The sequence below is a fragment of the Atractosteus spatula genome (assembly GCF_055471065.1).
Source record: "Atractosteus spatula isolate fAtrSpa1 chromosome 10 unlocalized genomic scaffold, fAtrSpa1.hap1 SUPER_10_unloc_11, whole genome shotgun sequence".
In the NCBI taxonomy this organism is placed as follows: Eukaryota; Metazoa; Chordata; class Actinopteri; order Semionotiformes; family Lepisosteidae; genus Atractosteus; species Atractosteus spatula.
The window spans coordinates 146,471-158,622 of NW_028296614.1; the positions used below are offsets into that span (position 1 = coordinate 146,471).

At 54.6% G+C, this 12,152-nt stretch overlaps 7 non-coding genes across 7 annotated transcripts; 4 read left to right on the plus strand and 3 right to left on the minus strand.

Annotated features, from left to right (window-relative positions):
• The first annotated feature begins 428 nt into the window (after positions 1-428).
• Positions 429-501, plus strand: trnag-ccc (transfer RNA glycine (anticodon CCC)). Its single transcript has one exon. It is a non-coding gene; the product is annotated as a tRNA-Gly (tRNA).
• Positions 502-1,121: 620 nt separating this feature from the next.
• trnad-guc (transfer RNA aspartic acid (anticodon GUC)) lies at positions 1,122-1,193 on the minus strand. The gene has a single exon. It is a non-coding gene; the product is annotated as a tRNA-Asp (tRNA).
• A 4,892-nt stretch (positions 1,194-6,085) lies between these two features.
• On the plus strand, positions 6,086-6,158 carry trnaf-gaa (transfer RNA phenylalanine (anticodon GAA)). The gene has a single exon. It is a non-coding gene; the product is annotated as a tRNA-Phe (tRNA).
• Positions 6,159-7,698: 1,540 nt separating this feature from the next.
• On the plus strand, positions 7,699-7,771 carry trnag-ccc (transfer RNA glycine (anticodon CCC)). The gene has a single exon. It is a non-coding gene; the product is annotated as a tRNA-Gly (tRNA).
• Positions 7,772-8,391: 620 nt separating this feature from the next.
• On the minus strand, positions 8,392-8,463 carry trnad-guc (transfer RNA aspartic acid (anticodon GUC)). The gene has a single exon. It is a non-coding gene; the product is annotated as a tRNA-Asp (tRNA).
• Positions 8,464-11,089: 2,626 nt separating this feature from the next.
• Positions 11,090-11,162, plus strand: trnag-ccc (transfer RNA glycine (anticodon CCC)). Its single transcript has one exon. It is a non-coding gene; the product is annotated as a tRNA-Gly (tRNA).
• Positions 11,163-11,782: 620 nt separating this feature from the next.
• On the minus strand, positions 11,783-11,854 carry trnad-guc (transfer RNA aspartic acid (anticodon GUC)). The gene has a single exon. It is a non-coding gene; the product is annotated as a tRNA-Asp (tRNA).
• Positions 11,855-12,152: the final 298 nt, after the last annotated feature.

Below are 12,152 nucleotides of genomic sequence, written 5' to 3' on the forward strand. Positions count from 1 at the left end.
CAAAAGATCAGCACCGTGTACGAAGGAGCCGCATTAAAACCACTCGAACGTGCAAAACGCGCGAGAAGAGGGGGCGCTTGTTTCCAACCGAAGACTTCTCGCGTGTGAGACGAGCTGATCATCGCTGCAGGAGGTGGGAGGGTTACTCTGGTAGACAGGGCTGACCTTCGGCAATAGGATTTATACTCTCCAAGATGATATTTGCACTTTCTGGAGAGGCGATTTTCTCCACTTCAGTAGCCCGATTTCGTCGATTGCGTGGAGAGGGCTGTAGAATGTGGCGCCGCTTTTCCTGCTCCGTCCATGACAGGCGTGCTGGTCTCTGGAGAGAGAGCACGGTCCATCAGCGCACTCCAATAAAGGCACTGGAAGCAGCTGAATCGCATTGACTAAGCTCAGCACTGGGCCGCTGGGAAGGGTTTGCTACCGTTTCCGTAGTGTAGTGGTTATCACGTTTGCCTCCCACGCGAAAAGTCCCTGGTTCGAAACTGGGCGGAAACAGACCGGCTTCTTTTGTCGCCACGCACAAAAGGGGATTGGGGATTCGCCTAGCGCTGTGATCGCACAGACCCACTCACCTCTTAGTGTGGCGGGATCTGCACAGTGCATGTCGCAGCGCATCCTGCTTTCACTCCAATGCGCGTCCTGATGTACCCCAGTCTCCCGCGTGACAGGTGGGGATAATCACCACTATACTAACGAGGAAGACATCGCTCTCTCCGACCCCCGGCATCGTGTCCCGATCCACCGTGCTGGAAGCCGACGCGTGCTGTGATTTCTTTACGGAGCAGAAATGACAACCGAGGAGCCGAGAGATCATTTCAGCATTTCGCGTCTGAACAGAAAACACAAACGACCAACTCGGAATGACTTGCCTTTGACGCTTATCAAAGCGTTCTTTGTGCATCGAACAGACCCACTCACCTCTTAGTGTGGCGGGATCTGCACAGTGCATGTCGCAGCGCTTCCTGCTTTCACTTCAATGTGCTTTCTGATGTCGAGTCGTGTGCCGTGCGGAGGCTCTGAAAGCGAGAGCAATGAAAAGGTGCACGACGCTGTGAAAGAAAACAGAGAAGTGAAAGGCAGTCCTTTCTCTAAGGAGGTAAAAGAAAAGCTTTCGACTCCCCGTCGGGGAATCGAACCCCGGTCTCCCGCGTGACAGGCGGGGATACTTGCCACTATACTAACGAGGAAGACATCACACCCTTCGATCCCCGGCATCGTGTCCCGACCCACCGTGCTGGAAGCCGACGCGTGCTGTGATTTCTTTACGGAGCAGAAATGACAACCGAGGAGCCGAGAGATCATTTCAGCATTTCGCGTCTGAACAGAAAACACAAACGACCAACTCGGAATGACTTGCCTTTGACGCTTATCAAAGCGTTCTTTGTGCATCGAACAGACCCACTCACCTCTTAGTGTGGCGGGATCTGCACAGTGCATGTCGCAGCGCTTCCTGCTTTCACTTCAATGTGCTTTCTGATGTCGAGTCGTGTGCCGTGCGGAGGCTCTGAAAGCGAGAGCAATGAAAAGGTGCACGACGCTGTGAAAGAAAACAGAGAAGTGAAAGGCAGTCCTTTCTCTAAGGAGGTAAAAGAAAAGCTTTCGACTCCCCGTCGGGGAATCGAACCCCGGTCTCCCGCGTGACAGGCGGGGAGACTTGCCACTATACTAACGAGGAAGACATCACACCCTTCGATCCCCGGCATCGTGTCCCGACCCAGCGTGCTGGAAGGCGACGCGTGCTGTGATTCCTTTACGGAGCAGAAATGACAACCGAGGAGCCGAGAGATCATTTCAGCATTTCGCGTCTGAACGGAAAACACAAACGACCAACTCGGAATGACTTGCTTTTGACGCTTTTCAAAGCGTTCTTTGTGCACGACGACTGCGCCGCCTAGCAGATACAAATGGGTTGTACAACTCTGAACTAGCAAATGGAAGAGGGCTAAGCCCCCTCTCTTTTAGCCCAGGTTCGATCTGTCTCCCAGAATCACCAGGGCGCACGCACACACACACACCCGTGCCGTTGAAGTGCTCTGTTTCATTTCTAAGGGCAACTCAACATTCACTCCTACCCCGAGAACAGAAAAGACAGCGTCCGCAGCAACAACAGCTCAGGTCTCTGCACAGGAACTAAGCTGCCCCCATCTCCTCTGCTCTGCGGCTCCTGCGGAGTGGAGTCCTGCCTGGAGCCGTGTTTGCAGGCGGCGGCTCCCCGCGCTCTGTCTGTGCGTCGTGTCCAAGAGCTCCTGGGAGGAAGAGAGAGCCCTCCCACTCGGGGGCTTTTCCACGGTCTGTGTGAGGAGGGGCGGGTGTGTCCAGTAGCTTATCGAGCGGAAGCCTGGGGCGGCGGAGAGCTGTGATCGTGCAGACCTTGAGGTGTCACCTCTTTGTCTGCTTTCCCGCCCCCCCTCCGCCCAAGCTCTGCTCCAGAGTAGCCCGGCAACCCCTCACACCTGCACGTGTCACAACCTAAGGTGTGGTCATGAGACACCCATGGGGTGCTGTTCTGTTCTTGCTAATTGTTTCCTGCCCGTCGCAGGCAGGAGTCCATGCGAGGAAGATGCGCTGGACAGAGCTCAGAGGGCGCAGCTGGGTGGCTTTCCTTCTGAGTGACGTTCCTGCAACACTCTCCCACTCCTCTTGGTGCGCTCATGCCGCTGGAGCAGGTGGCTGTGGGCTCTGTGCACTGCCGAAATAGCTCAGTTGGGAGAGCGTTAGACTGAAGATCTAAAGGTCCCTGGTTCGATCCCGCGTTTCGGCATTTTGTTTCATCGCGCCCTTTGTTCCTCTCTCCAGCGCCCCCTGCCTAAAGTGACGCTTCCCTTTCTCAGCCCGAAACGCAAGCGAGACACCAGCAGCGGTCCCTGCAGGTTTCCGTAGTGTAGCGGCTATCACGTTCGCCTAACACGCGAAAGGTCCCCGGTTCGAGACCGGGCGGAAACAGCCTCTTGTTGCACGCTCCTGTACTTCACAGAGGTCTTGAGCGACCGGTCATTTGTTCCCAATGTATTTCCGGTGCCTTCATGCACTCTTGTACCAAACGCACGTTCCTTCTGTACGCGGAGCCGATCATTTGCAATTGGGCTGTGCCGACAGACCAGGACGAGCTCTGTCGGCTCAAAAGCAGCGCAGGACCTGCAAGAACAACAGAAAGATTAGCATCCAGTGAGCCCAAGATCTCATCAAGAATCGGCTCCAGCAACAGGGCTGGGCGCATTGTTCCATTCTCCGACCACTCTCGGTGTAAACAAGTCCCTCCTGGTCTCTGCTTGAAATGCACTTTCCTGCGTTTGCTTTGGTGTAACTGGCTTCCCCTGCATGGGCGAATGTGAAGAAGATCCTTAGTAAGTCGTTGAAGAAAACCGAGAAGAGGTCGGAGTGGCCTCTGTCGTTCATCAACGATCCAGTCAGGCAGTACTCCTCTGTAAAGCGCCGTTCGTTCACATCGATTGGCTTTTTTTTGCCTTCATTCGCGCAAGTAGTAAAAGCAGACGCCCCTATTCTGCCGTGACCCGGATTCGAACCGGGGTTGTTGCGGCCACAACGCAAAGTACTGACCACTATACGATCACGGCGAGTTACCGATACACACATGGTAGGGCGGAAAAGGCTGTGCTCTCTTCGTGTGACCTAATTCGGAAAAGTCCTGACGTTGCATTTCAACTGAGCCCCAGTATACATCGACCCTTCGACACTCTGAGTGACAACTCTCTTGCGTGTTTTCTCATATTTATGTAGTTTGCTTGCATGATGCCCGGAAGAGCGGGGTTGTGTGCTCCCATATGGTCTAGCGGTTAGGATTCCTGGTTTTCACCCAGGCGGCCCGGGTTTGACTCCCGGTATGGGAACGTGTCAGTTTTGCCTCCTGCTTTCCAAAAGATCAGCACCGTGTACGAAGGAGCCGCATTAAAACCACTCGAACGTGCAAAACGCGCGAGAAGAGGGGGCGCTTGTTTCCAACCGAAGACTTCTCGCGTGTGAGACGAGCTGATCATCGCTGCAGGAGGTGGGAGGGTTACTCTGGTAGACAGGGCTGACCTTCGGCAATAGGATTTATACTCTCCAAGATGATATTTGCACTTTCTGGAGAGGCGATTTTCTCCACTTCAGTAGCCCGATTTCGTCGATTGCGTGGAGAGGGCTGTAGAATGTGGCGCCGCTTTTCCTGCTCCGTCCATGACAGGCGTGCTGGTCTCTGGAGAGAGAGCACGGTCCATCAGCGCACTCCAATAAAGGCACTGGAAGCAGCTGAATCGCATTGGCGAAGCTCAGCACTGGGCCGCTGGGAAGGGTTTGCTACCGTTTCCGTAGTGTAGTGGTTATCACGTTTGCCTCCCACGCGAAAAGTCCCTGGTTCGAAACTGAGCGGAAACAGACCGGCATCTTTTGTCGCCACGCACAAAAGGGGATTGGGGATTCGCCTAGCGCTGTGATCGCACAGACCCACTCACCTCTTAGTGTGGCGGGATCTGCACAGTGCATGTCGCAGCGCATCCTGCTTTCACTCCAATGCGCGTCCTGATGTACCCCAGTCTCCCGCGTGACAGGTGGGGATAATCACCACTATACTAACGAGGAAGACATCGCTCTCTCCGACCCCCGGCATCGTGTCCCGACCCACCGTGCTGGAAGCCGACGCGTGCTGTGATTTCTTTACGGAGCAGAAATGACAACCGAGGAGCCGAGAGATCATTTCAGCATTTCGCGTCTGAACAGAAAACACAAACGACCAACTCGGAATGACTTGCCTTTGACGCTTATCAAAGCGTTCTTTGTGCATCGAACAGACCCACTCACCTCTTAGTGTGGCAGGATCTGCACACTGCATGTCGCAGCGCTTCCTGCTTTCACTTCAATGTGCTTTCTGATGTCGAGTCGTGTGCCGTGCGGAGGCTCTGAAAGCGAGAGCAATGAAAAGGTGCACGACGCTGTGAAAGAAAACAGAGAAGTGAAAGGCAGTCCTTTCTCTAAGGAGGTAAAAGAAAAGCTTTCTACTCCCCGTCGGGGAATCGAACCCCGCTCTCCCGCGTGACAGGCGGGGATACTTGCCACTATACTAACGAGGAAGACATCACACACTTCGATCCCCGGTATCGTGTCCCGACCCAGCGTGCTGGAAGGCGACGCGTGCTGTGATTCCTTTACGGAGCAGAAATGACAACCGAGGAGCCGAGAGATCATTTCAGCATTTCGCGTCTGAACGGAAAACACAAACGACCAACTCGGAATGACTTGCTTTTGACGCTTTTCAAAGCGTTCTTTGTGCACGACGACTGCGCCGCCTAGCAGATACAAATGGGTTGTACAACTCTGAACTAGCAAATGGAAGTGGGCTAAGCCCCCTCTCTTTTAGCCCAGGTTCGATCTGTCTCCCAGAATCACCAGGGCGCACGCACACACACACACCCGTGCCGTTGAAGTGCTCTGCTTCATTTCTAAGGGCAACTCAACATTCACTCCTACCCCGAGAACAGAAAAGACAGCGTCCGCAGCAACAACAGCTCAGGTCTCTGCACAGGAACTAAGCTGCCCCCATCTCCTCTGCTCTGCGGCTCCTGCGGAGTGGAGTCCTGTCTGGAGCCGTGTTTGCAGGCGGCGGCTCCCCGCGCTCTGTCTGTGCGTCGTGTCCAAGAGCTCCTGGGAGGAAGAGAGAGCCCTCCCACTCGGGGGCTTTTCCACGGTCTGTGTGAGGAGGGGCGGGTGTGTCCAGTAGCTTATCGAGCGGAAGCCTGGGGCGGCGGAGAGCTGTGATCGTGCAGACCTTGAGGTGTCACCTCTTTGTCTGCTTTCCCGCCCCCCCTCCGCCCAAGCTCTGCTCCAGAGTAGCCCGGCAACCCCTCACACCTGCACGTGTCACAACCTAAGGTGTGGTCATGAGACACCCATGGGGTGCTGTTCTGTTCTTGCTAATTGTTTCCTGCCCGTCGCAGGCAGGAGTCCATGCGAGGAAGATGCGCTGGACAGAGCTCAGAGGGCGCAGCTGGGTGGCTTTCCTTCTGAGTGACGTTCCTGCAACACTCTCCCGCTCCTCTTGGTGCGCTCATGCCGCTGGAGCAGGTGGCTGTGGGCTCTGTGCACTGCCGAAATAGCTCAGTTGGGAGAGCGTTAGACTGAAGATCTAAAGGTCCCTGGTTCGATCCCGGGTTTCGGCATTTTGTTTCATCGCGCCCTTTGTTCCTCTCTCCAGCGCCCCCTGCCTAAAGTGACGCTTCCCTTTCTCAGCCCGAAACGCAAGCGAGACACCAGCAGCGGTCCCTGCAGGTTTCCGTAGTGTAGCGGCTATCACGTTCGCCTAACACGCGAAAGGTCCCCGGTTCGAGACCGGGCGGAAACAGCCTCTTGTTGCACGCTCCTGTACTTCACAGAGGTCTTGAGCGACCGGTCATTTGTTCCCAATGTATTTCCGGTGCCTTCATGCACTCTTGTACCAAACGCACGTTCCTTCTGTACGCGGAGCCGATCATTTGCAATTGGGCTGTGCCGACAGACCAGGACGAGCTCTGTCGGCTCAAAAGCAGCGCAGGACCTGCAAGAACAACAGAAAGATTAGCATCCAGTGAGCCCAAGATCTCATCAAGAATCGGCTCCAGCAACAGGGCTGGGCGCATTGTTCCATTCTCCGACCACTCTCGGTGTAAACAAGTCCCTCCTGGTCTCTGCTTGAAATGCACTTTCCTGCGTTTGCTTTGGTGTAACTGGCTTCCCCTGCATGGGCGAATGTGAAGAAGATCCTTAGTAAGTCGTTGAAGAAAACCGAGAAGAGGTCGGAGTGGCCTCTGTCGTTCATCAACGATCCAGTCAGGCAGTACTCCTCTGTAAAGCGCCGTTCGTTCACATCGATTGGCTTTTTTTTGCCTTCATTCGCGCAAGTAGTAAAAGCAGACGCCCCTATTCTGCCGTGACCCGGATTCGAACCGGGGTTGTTGCGGCCACAACGCAAAGTACTGACCACTATACGATCACGGCGAGTTACCGATACACACATGGTAGGGCGGAAAAGGCTGTGCTCTCTTCGTGTGACCTAATTCGGAAAAGTCCTGACGTTGCATTTCAACTGAGCCCCAGTATACATCGACCCTTCGACACTCTGAGTGACAACTCTCTTGCGTGTTTTCTCATATTTATGTAGTTTGCTTGCATGATGCCCGGAACAGCGGGGTTGTGTGCTCCCATATGGTCTAGCGGTTAGGATTCCTGGTTTTCACCCAGGCGGCCCGGGTTTGACTCCCGGTATGGGAACGTGTCAGTTTTGCCTCCTGCTTTCCAAAAGATCAGCACCGTGTACGAAGGAGCCGCATTAAAACCACTCGAACGTGCAAAACGCGCGAGAAGAGGGGGCGCTTGTTTCCAACCGAAGACTTCTCGCGTGTGAGACGAGCTGATCATCGCTGCAGGAGGTGGGAGGGTTACTCTGGTAGACAGGGCTGACCTTCGGCAATAGGATTTATACTCTCCAAGATGATATTTGCACTTTCTGGAGAGGCGATTTTCTCCACTTCAGTAGCCCGATTTCGTCGATTGCGTGGAGAGGGCTGTAGAATGTGGCGCCGCTTTTCCTGCTCCGTCCATGACAGGCGTGCTGGTCTCTGGAGAGAGAGCACGGTCCATCAGCGCACTCCAATAAAGGCACTGGAAGCAGCTGAATCGCATTGGCGAAGCTCAGCACTGGGCCGCTGGGAAGGGTTTGCTACCGTTTCCGTAGTGTAGTGGTTATCACGTTTGCCTCCCACGCGAAAAGTCCCTGGTTCGAAACTGGGCGGAAACAGACCGGCATCTTTTGTCGCCACGCACAAAAGGGGATTGGGGATTCGCCTAGCGCTGTGATCGCACAGACCCACTCACCTCTTAGTGTGGCGGGATCTGCACAGTGCATGTCGCAGCGCATCCTGCTTTCACTCCAATGCGCGTCCTGATGTACCCCAGTCTCCCGCGTGACAGGTGGGGATAATCACCACTATACTAACGAGGAAGACATCGCTCTCTCCGACCCCCGGCATCGTGTCCCGACCCACCGTGCTGGAAGCCGACGCGTGCTGTGATTTCTTTACGGAGCAGAAATGACAACCGAGGAGCCGAGAGATCATTTCAGCATTTCGCGTCTGAACAGAAAACACAAACGACCAACTCGGAATGACTTGCCTTTGACGCTTATCAAAGCGTTCTTTGTGCATCGAACAGACCCACTCACCTCTTAGTGTGGCAGGATCTGCACACTGCATGTCGCAGCGCTTCCTGCTTTCACTTCAATGTGCTTTCTGATGTCGAGTCGTGTGCCGTGCGGAGGCTCTGAAAGCGAGAGCAATGAAAAGGTGCACGACGCTGTGAAAGAAAACAGAGAAGTGAAAGGCAGTCCTTTCTCTAAGGAGGTAAAAGAAAAGCTTTCTACTCCCCGTCGGGGAATCGAACCCCGGTCTCCCGCGTGACAGGCGGGGATACTTGCCACTATACTAACGAGGAAGACATCACACCCTTCGATCCCCGGCATCGTGTCCCGACCCAGCGTGCTGGAAGGCGACGCGTGCTGTGATTCCTTTACGGAGCAGAAATGACAACCGAGGAGCCGAGAGATCATTTCAGCATTTCGCGTCTGAACGGAAAACACAAACGACCAACTCGGAATGACTTGCTTTTGACGCTTTTCAAAGCGTTCTTTGTGCACGACGACTGCGCCGCCTAGCAGATACAAATGGGTTGTACAACTCTGAACTAGCAAATGGAAGTGGGCTAAGCCCCCTCTCTTTTAGCCCAGGTTCGATCTGTCTCCCAGAATCACCAGGGCGCACGCACACACACACACCCGTGCCGTTGAAGTGCTCTGCTTCATTTCTAAGGGCAACTCAACATTCACTCCTACCCCGAGAACAGAAAAGACAGCGTCCGCAGCAACAACAGCTCAGGTCTCTGGACAGGAACTAAGCTGCCCCCATCTCCTCTGCTCTGCGGCTCCTGCGGAGTGGAGTCCTGTCTGGAGCCGTGTTTGCAGGCGGCGGCTCCCCGCGCTCTGTCTGTGCGTCGTGTCCAAGAGCTCCTGGGAGGAAGAGAGAGCCCTCCCACTCGGGGGCTTTTCCACGGTCTGTGTGAGGAGGGGCGGGTGTGTCCAGTAGCTTATCGAGCGGAAGCCTGGGGCGGCGGAGAGCTGTGATCGTGCAGACCTTGAGGTGTCACCTCTTTGTCTGCTTTCCCGCCCCCCCTCCGCCCAAGCTCTGCTCCAGAGTAGCCCGGCAACCCCTCACACCTGCACGTGTCACAACCTAAGGTGTGGTCATGAGACACCCATGGGGTGCTGTTCTGTTCTTGCTAATTGTTTCCTGCCCGTCGCAGGCAGGAGTCCATGCGAGGAAGATGCGCTGGACAGAGCTCAGAGGGCGCAGCTGGGTGGCTTTCCTTCTGAGTGACGTTCCTGCAACACTCTCCCGCTCCTCTTGGTGCGCTCATGCCGCTGGAGCAGGTGGCTGTGGGCTCTGTGCACTGCCGAAATAGCTCAGTTGGGAGCGCGTTAGACTGAAGATCTAAAGGTCCCTGGTTCGATCGCGGGTTTCGGTATTTTGTTTCATCGCGCCCTTTGTTCCTCTCTCCAGCGCCCCCTGCCTAAAGTGACGCTTCCCTTTCTCAGCCCGAAACGCAAGCGAGACACCAGCAGCGGTCCCTGCAGGTTTCCGTAGTGTAGCGGCTATCACGTTCGCCTAACACGCGAAAGGTCCCCGGTTCGAGACCGGGCGGAAACAGCCTCTTGTTGCACGCTCCTGTACTTCACAGAGGTCTTGAGCGACCGGTCATTTGTTCCCAATGTATTTCCGGTGCCTTCATGCACTCTTGTACCAAACGCACGTTCCTTCTGTACGCGGAGCCGATCATTTGCAATTGGGCTGTGCCGACAGACCAGGACGAGCTCTGTCGGCTCAAAAGCAGCGCAGGACCTGCAAGAACAACAGAAAGATTAGCATCCAGTGAGCCCAAGATCTCATCAAGAATCGGCTCCAGCAACAGGGCTGGGCGCATTGTTCCATTCTCCGACCACTCTCGGTGTAAACAAGTCTCTCCTGGTCTCTGCTTGAAATGCACTTTCCTGCGTTTGCTTTGGTGTAACTGGCTTCCCCTGCATGGGCGAATGTGAAGAAGATCCTTAGTAAGTCGTTGAAGAAAACCGAGAAGAGGTCGGAGTGGCCTCTGTCGTTCATCAACGATCCAGTCAGGCAGTACTCCTCTGTAAAGCGCCGTTCGTTCACATCGATTGGCTTTTTTTTGCCTTCATTCGCGCAAGTAGTAAAAGCAGACGCCCCTATTCTGCCGTGACCCGGATTCGAACCGGGGTTGTTGCGGCCACAACGCAAAGTACTGACCACTATACGATCACGGCGAGTTACCGATACACACATGGTAGGACGGAAAAGGCTGTGCTCTCTTCGTGTGACCTAATTCGGAAAAGTCCTGACGTTGCATTTCAACTGAGCCCCAGTATACATCGACCCTTCGACACTCTGAGTGACAACTCTCTTGCGTGTTTTCTCATATTTATGTAGTTTGCTTGCATGATGCCCGGAACAGCGGGGTTGTGTGCTCCCATATGGTCTAGCGGTTAGGATTCCTGGTTTTCACCCAGGCGGCCCGGGTTTGACTCCCGGTATGGGAACGTGTCAGTTTTGCCTCCTGCTTTCCAAAAGATCAGCACCGTGTACGAAGGAGCCGCATTAAAACCACTCGAACGTGCAAAACGCGCGAGAAGAGGGGGCGCTTGTTTCCAACCGAAGACTTCTCGCGTGTGAGACGAGCTGATCATCGCTGCAGGAGGTGGGAGGGTTACTCTGGTAGACAGGGCTGACCTTCGGCAATAGGATTTATACTCTCCAAGATGATATTTGCACTTTCTGGAGAGGCGATTTTCTCCACTTCAGTAGCCCGATTTCGTCGATTGCGTGGAGAGGGCTGTAGAATGTGGCGCCGCTTTTCCTGCTCCGTCCATGACAGGCGTGCTGGTCTCTGGAGAGAGAGCACGGTCCATCAGCGCACTCCAATAAAGGCACTGGAAGCAGCTGAATCGCATTGACTAAGCTCAGCACTGGGCCGCTGGGAAGGGTTTGCTACCGTTTCCGTAGTGTAGTGGTTATCACGTTTGCCTCCCACGCGAAAAGTCCCTGGTTCGAAACTGGGCGGAAACAGACCGGCTTCTTTTGTCGCCACGCACAAAAGGGGATTGGGGATTCGCCTAGCGCTGTGATCGCACAGACCCACTCACCTCTTAGTGTGGCGGGATCTGCACAGTGCATGTCGCAGCGCATCCTGCTTTCACTCCAATGCGCGTCCTGATGTACCCCAGTCTCCCGCGTGACAGGTGGGGATAATCACCACTATACTAACGAGGAAGACATCGCTCTCTCCGACCCCCGGCATCGTGTCCCGATCCACCGTGCTGGAAGCCGACGCGTGCTGTGATTTCTTTACGGAGCAGAAATGACAACCGAGGAGCCGAGAGATCATTTCAGCATTTCGCGTCTGAACAGAAAACACAAACGACCAACTCGGAATGACTTGCCTTTGACGCTTATCAAAGCGTTCTTTGTGCATCGAACAGACCCACTCACCTCTTAGTGTGGCGGGATCTGCACAGTGCATGTCGCAGCGCTTCCTGCTTTCACTTCAATGTGCTTTCTGATGTCGAGTCGTGTGCCGTGCGGAGGCTCTGAAAGCGAGAGCAATGAAAAGGTGCACGACGCTGTGAAAGAAAACAGAGAAGTGAAAGGCAGTCCTTTCTCTAAGGAGGTAAAAGAAAAGCTTTCGACTCCCCGTCGGGGAATCGAACCCCGGTCTCCCGCGTGACAGGCGGGGATACTTGCCACTATACTAACGAGGAAGACATCACACCCTTCGATCCCCGGCATCGTGTCCCGACCCACCGTGCTGGAAGCCGACGCGTGCTGTGATTTCTTTACGGAGCAGAAATGACAACCGAGGAGCCGAGAGATCATTTCAGCATTTCGCGTCTGAACAGAAAACACAAACGACCAACTCGGAATGACTTGCCTTTGACGCTTATCAAAGCGTTCTTTGTGCATCGAACAGACCCACTCACCTCTTAGTGTGGCGGGATCTGCACAGTGCATGTCGCAGCGCTTCCTGCTTTCACTTCAATGTGCTTTCTGATGTCGAGT